Here is a 6,000-nt window from a genome sequence, read left to right as displayed (position 1 = left end):
ACCAGGAAGTACTTTATTTATTAAGCTACTGCTTTTCTTAATCTCAGTGGAGATATTTACCGATAAACAGCTACCTAAGCAGCACGTTCATGTCGTTCCTAAATGAGCTTTTATCTCTCTCCCCTCACCACAAATCAGATTCTTCTGAGGAGTTCCCAGTACATTATCCTTTCCCCTGTGTAATTACCTTAACAAGCTCCAGCTGTTTTTTTTCTCAGAAGGTTTACTACCTGATATACAGCTTCCTACCCCCTTCGTAAGTGCAGGTCCTAAATGAGCTTTTTTCTCTGTTCCCTCACCACAATCCAGATTCTTTGGGGAGTTACCAGTACAGTAACCATACCAGGAAGTACTTAATTTATTAAGCTACTGCTTTTCTTAATCTCAGTGGAGATATTTACTGATAAACAGCTACCTACGCAGCATGTTCATGTCGTTCCTAAATGAGCTTTTATCTCTCTCCCCTCACCACAAATCAGAATCTTCTGAGGAGTTCCCAGTACATTATCCTTTCCCCTGTGTAATTACCTTAACAAGCTCCAGCTGTTTTTATTGTCAGAAGGTTTACTCCCTGATATACAACTGCCTACCCCCTTCGTAAATGCAGGTCCTAAATGAGCTTTTTTCTCTGTTCCCTCACCACAATCCAGATTCTTTTGGGGAGTTACCAGTACAGTAACCATACCAGGAAGTAATTAATTTATTAAGCTACTGCTTTTCTTAATCTCAGTGGAGATATTTACTGATAAAGAGCTACCTACGCAGCATGTTCATGTCGTTCCTATATGAGCTTTTATCTCTCTACCCTCACCACAAATCAGATTATTCTGAGGAGTTCCCAGTACATTATCCTTTCCCCTGTATAATTACCTTAACAAGCTCCAGCTGTTTTTATTCTCAGAAGGTTTACTCCCTGATATACAGCTTCCCACCGCCTTCGTAAGTGCAGGTCATAAATGAGATTTTTTCTCTGTTCCCTCACCACAATCCAGATTCTTTTGGGGAGTTACCAGTACAGTAACCTTACCAGGAAGTACTTAATTTATTAAGCTACTGCTTTTCTTAATCTCAGTGGAGATATTTACTGATAAACTGCTACCTACGCAGCATGTTCATGTCGTTCCTAAATGAGCTTTTATCTCTCTCCCCTCACCACAAATCAGATTCTTCTGAGGAGTTCCCAGTACATTATCCTTTCCCCTGTGTAATTACCTTCATAAGCTCCAGCTGTGTTTATTCTCAGAAGGTTTACTCCCTGATATACAACTGCCTACCACATTCGTAAGTGCAGGTCCTAAATGAGCTTTTTTCTCTGTTCCCTCACCACAATCCAGATTCTTTTGGGGAGTTACCAGTACCGTAACCATACCAGGAAGTACTTAATTTATTAAGCTACTGCTTTTCTTAATCTCAGTAGAGATACTACTAATAAACAGCTACCTACGCAGTATGTTCATGTCGTTCCTAAATGAGCTTTTATCTCTCTCCCCTCACCACAAATCAGATTCTTCTGAGTAGTTCCCAGTACATTATCCTTTCCCCTTTGTAATTACCTTAACAATCTCCAGCTGTTTTTATTCTCAGAAGGTTTACTCCCTGATATACAGGTGCCTACCCCCTTCGTAAGTGCAGGTCCTAAATGAGCTTTTTTCTCTGTTCCCTCACCACAATCCAGATTCTTATGGGGAGTTACCAGTACAGTAACCATACCAGGAAGTACTTAATTTATTAAGCTACTGCTTTTCTAAAGCTCAGTGGAGATATTTACTGATAAACAGCTACCTACGCAGCATGTTCATGTCGTTCCTAAATGAGCTTTTATCTCTCTCCCCTCACCACAAATCAGAATCTTCTGAGGAGTTCCCAGTACATTATCCTTTCCCCTGTGTAATTACCTTAACAAGCTCCAGCTGTTTTTATTGTCAGAAGGTTTACTCCCTGATATACAACTGCCTACCCCCTTCGTAAATGCAGGTCCTAAATGAGCTTTTTTCTCTGTTCCCTCACCACAATCCAGATTCTTTTGGGGAGTTACCAGTACAGTAACCATACCAGGAAGTAATTAATTTATTAAGCTACTGCTTTTCTTAATCTCAGTGGAGATATTTACTGATAAAGAGCTACCTACGCAGCATGTTCATGTCGTTCCTATATGAGCTTTTATCTCTCTACCCTCACCACAAATCAGATTATTCTGAGGAGTTCCCAGTACATTATCCTTTCCCCTGTATAATTACCTTAACAAGCTCCAGCTGTTTTTATTCTCAGAAGGTTTACTCCCTGATATACAGCTGCCCACCGCCTTCGTAAGTGCAGGTCATAAATGAGATTTTTTCTCTGTTCCCTCACCACAATCCAGATTCTTTTGGGGAGTTACCAGTACAGTAACCATACCAGGAAGTACTTAATTTATTAAGCTACTGCTTTTCTTAATCTCAGTGGAGATATTTACTGATAAACTGCTACCTACGCAGCATGTTCATGTCGTTCCTAAATGAGCTTTTATCTCTCTCCCCTCACCACAAATCAGATTCTTCTGAGGAGTTCCCAGTACATTATCCTTTCCCCTGTGTAATTACCTTCATAAGCTCCAGCTGTTTTTATTCTCAGAAGGTTTACTCCCTGATATACAACTGCCTACCACATTCGTAAGTGCAGGTCCTAAATGAGCTTTTTTCTCTGTTCCCTCACCACAATCCAGATTCTTTTGGGGAGTTACCAGTACAGTAACCATACCAGGAAGTACTTAATTTATTAAGCTACTGCTTTTCTTAATCTCAGTGGAGATATTTACTGATAAACAGCTACCTACGCAGCATGTTCATGTCGTTCCTAAATGAGCTTTTATCTCTCTCCCCTCACCACAAATCAGATTCTTCTGAGGAGTTCCCAGTACATTATCCTTTCCCCTGTGTAATTACCTTAACAAGCTCTAGCTGTTTTTATTCTCAGAAGGTTTACTCCCTGATATACAGCTGCCTACCCCCTTCGTAAGTTCAGGTCCTAAATGAGCTTTTTTCTCTGTTCCCTCACCACAATCCAGATTCTTTTGGGGAGTTACCAGTACAGTAACCATACCAGGAAGTACTTAATTTATTAAGCTACTGCTTTTCTTAATCTCAGTGGAGATATTTACTGATAAACTGCTACCTACGCAGCATGTTCATGTCGTTCCTAAATGAGCTTTTATCTCTCTCCCCTCACCACAAATCAGATTCTTCTGAGGAGTTCCCAGTACATTATCCTTTCCCCTGTGTAATTACCTTCATAAGCTCCAACTGTTTTTATTCTCAGAAGGTTTACTCCCTGATATACAACTGCCTACCACATTCGTAAGTGCAGGTCCTAAATGAGCTTTTTTCTCTGTTCCCTCACCACAATCCAGATTCTTTTGGGGAGTTACCAGTACAGTAACCATACCAGGAAGTACTTAATTTATTAAGCTACTGCTTTTCTTAATCTCAGTGGAGATATTTACTGATAAACAGCTACCTACGCAGCATGTTCATGTCGTTCCTAAATGAGCTTTTATCTCTCTCCCCTCACCACAAATCAGATTCTTCTGAGGAGTTCCCAGTACATTATCCTTTCCCCTGTGTAATTACCTTAACAAGCTCTAGCTGTTTTTATTCTCAGAAGGTTTACTCCCTGATATACAGCTGCCTACCCCCTTCGTAAGTTCAGGTCCTAAATGAGCTTTTTTCTCTGTTCCCTCACCACAATCCAGATTCTTTTGGGGAGTTACCAGTACAGTAACCATACCAGGAAGTAATTAATTTATTAAGCTATTGCTTTTCTTAATCTCTGTGGAGATATTTACTGATAAACAGCTACCTACGCAGCATGTGCATGTCGTTCCTAAATGAGCTTTTATCTCTCTCCCCTCACCACAAATCAAATTCTTCTGAGGAGTTCCCAGTACATTATCCTTTCTCCTGTGTAATTACCTTAACAAGCTCCAGCTGTTTTTATTCTCAGAAGGTTTACTCCCTGATATACAGCTGCCTACCCCCTTCGTAAGTGCAGGTCCTAAATGAGCTTTTTTCTCTGTTCCCTCACCACAATCCAGATTGTTTTGGGGAGTTAACAGAACAGTATCCATACCAGGAAGTATGTAATTTATTAAGCTACTGCTTTTCTTAATCTCAGTGGAGATATTTACTGATAAACAGCTACGTATGCAGCATGTTCATGTGGTTCCTAAATGAGCTTTTATCTCTATCCCCTCACCACAAATCAGATTCTACTAAGGACTTCCCAGTACATTATCGTTTTCCCTGTGTAATTACCTTAACAAGCTCTAGCTGTTTTTATCCTCAGAAGGTTTACTCCCTGATATACAGCTGCCTACCCCCTTCGTAAGTGCAGGTCCTAAATGAGCTTTTTTCTCTGTTCCCTCACCACAATCCAGATTCTTTTGGGGTGTTACCAGTACAGTAACCATACCAGGAAGTACTTAATATATTAAGCTACTGTGTTTCTTAATCTCAGTGGAAATATTTACTGATAAACAGCTACCTACGCAACATGTTCATGTGGTTCCTAAATGAGCTTTTATCTCTATCCCCTCACCACAAATCAGATTCTACTAAGGACTTCCCAGTACATTATCCTTTTCCCTGTGTAATTACCTTAACAAGCTCTAGCTGTTTTTATCCTCAGAAGGTTTACTCCCTGATATACAGCTGCCTACCCCCTTCGTAAGTGCAGGTCCTAAATGAGCTTTTTTCTCTGTTCCCTCACCACAATTTAGATTCTTTTGGGGGTTACCAGTACAGTAACCATACCAGGAAGTACTTAATTTATTAAGCTACTTCTTTTCTTAATCTCTGTGGAGATATTTACTGATAAACAGCTACCTAGGCAGCATGTTCATGTCGTTCCTAAATGAGCTTTTATCTCTCTCCCCTCACCATGAATCAGATTCTTCTGAGGAGTTCCCAGTACATTATCCTTTCCCCTGTGTAATTACCTTAACAAACTCCAGCTGTTTTTGTTCTCAGAAGGTTTACTCCCTGATATACAGCTGCCTACCCCCTTCGTAAGTGCAGGTCCTAAATGAGCTTTTTTCTCTATTCCCTCACCACAATCCAGATTCTTTTGGGGAATTACCAGTAGAGTAACCATACCAGGAAGTACTTAATTTATTAAGCTACTGTTTTTCTTAATCTCAGTGGAGATATTTACTGATAAACAGCTACGTATGCAGCATGTTCATGTCGTTCCTAAATGAGCTTTTATCTCTCTCCCCTCACCACAAATCAGATTCTTCTTAGGAGTTCCCAGTACATTATCCTTTCCCCTGTGTTATTACCTTAACAAGCTCCAGCTGTTTTTATTCTCAGAAGGTTTACTCCCTGATATACAGCTGCCTACCCCCTTCGTAAGTTCAGGTCCTAAATGAGCTTTTTTCTCTGTTCCCTCACCACAATCCAGATTCTTTTGGGGAGTTACCAGTACAGTAACCATACCAGGAAGTACTTAATTTATTACGCTACTGCTTTTCTTAATCTCAGTGGAGATATTTACTGATAAACAGCTACCTACGCAGCATGTTCATGTCGTTCCTAAATGAGCTTTTATCTCTCTCCCCTCACCACAAATCAGATTCTTCTGAGGAGTTCCCAGTACATTATCCTTTCCCCTGTGTAATTACCTTAACAAGCTCCAGCTGTTTTATTCTCAGAAGGTTTACTCCCTGATATACAGCTGCCTACCCCCTTCGTAAGTGCAGGTCATAAATGAGCTTTTTTCTCTGTTCCTCAGCACAATCCAGATTCTTATGGGGAATTACCAGTACAGTAACCATACCAGGAAGTACTTAATTTATTAAGCTACTGCTTTTCTTAATCTCAGTGGAGATATTTACTGATAAACAGCTACCTACGCAGCATGTTCATGTCGTTCCTGAATGAGCTTTTATCTCTCTCCCCTCACCACAAATCAGATTCTTCTGAGGAGTTCCCAGTACATTATCCTTTCCCCTGTGTAATTACCTTA

The sequence above is a fragment of the Perognathus longimembris genome, unplaced genomic scaffold, assembly GCF_023159225.1.
Source record: "Perognathus longimembris pacificus isolate PPM17 unplaced genomic scaffold, ASM2315922v1 HiC_scaffold_2737, whole genome shotgun sequence".
NCBI classification, from domain to species: Eukaryota; Metazoa; Chordata; class Mammalia; order Rodentia; family Heteromyidae; genus Perognathus; species Perognathus longimembris.
Note: the sequence above shows the minus strand (reverse complement) of the source record.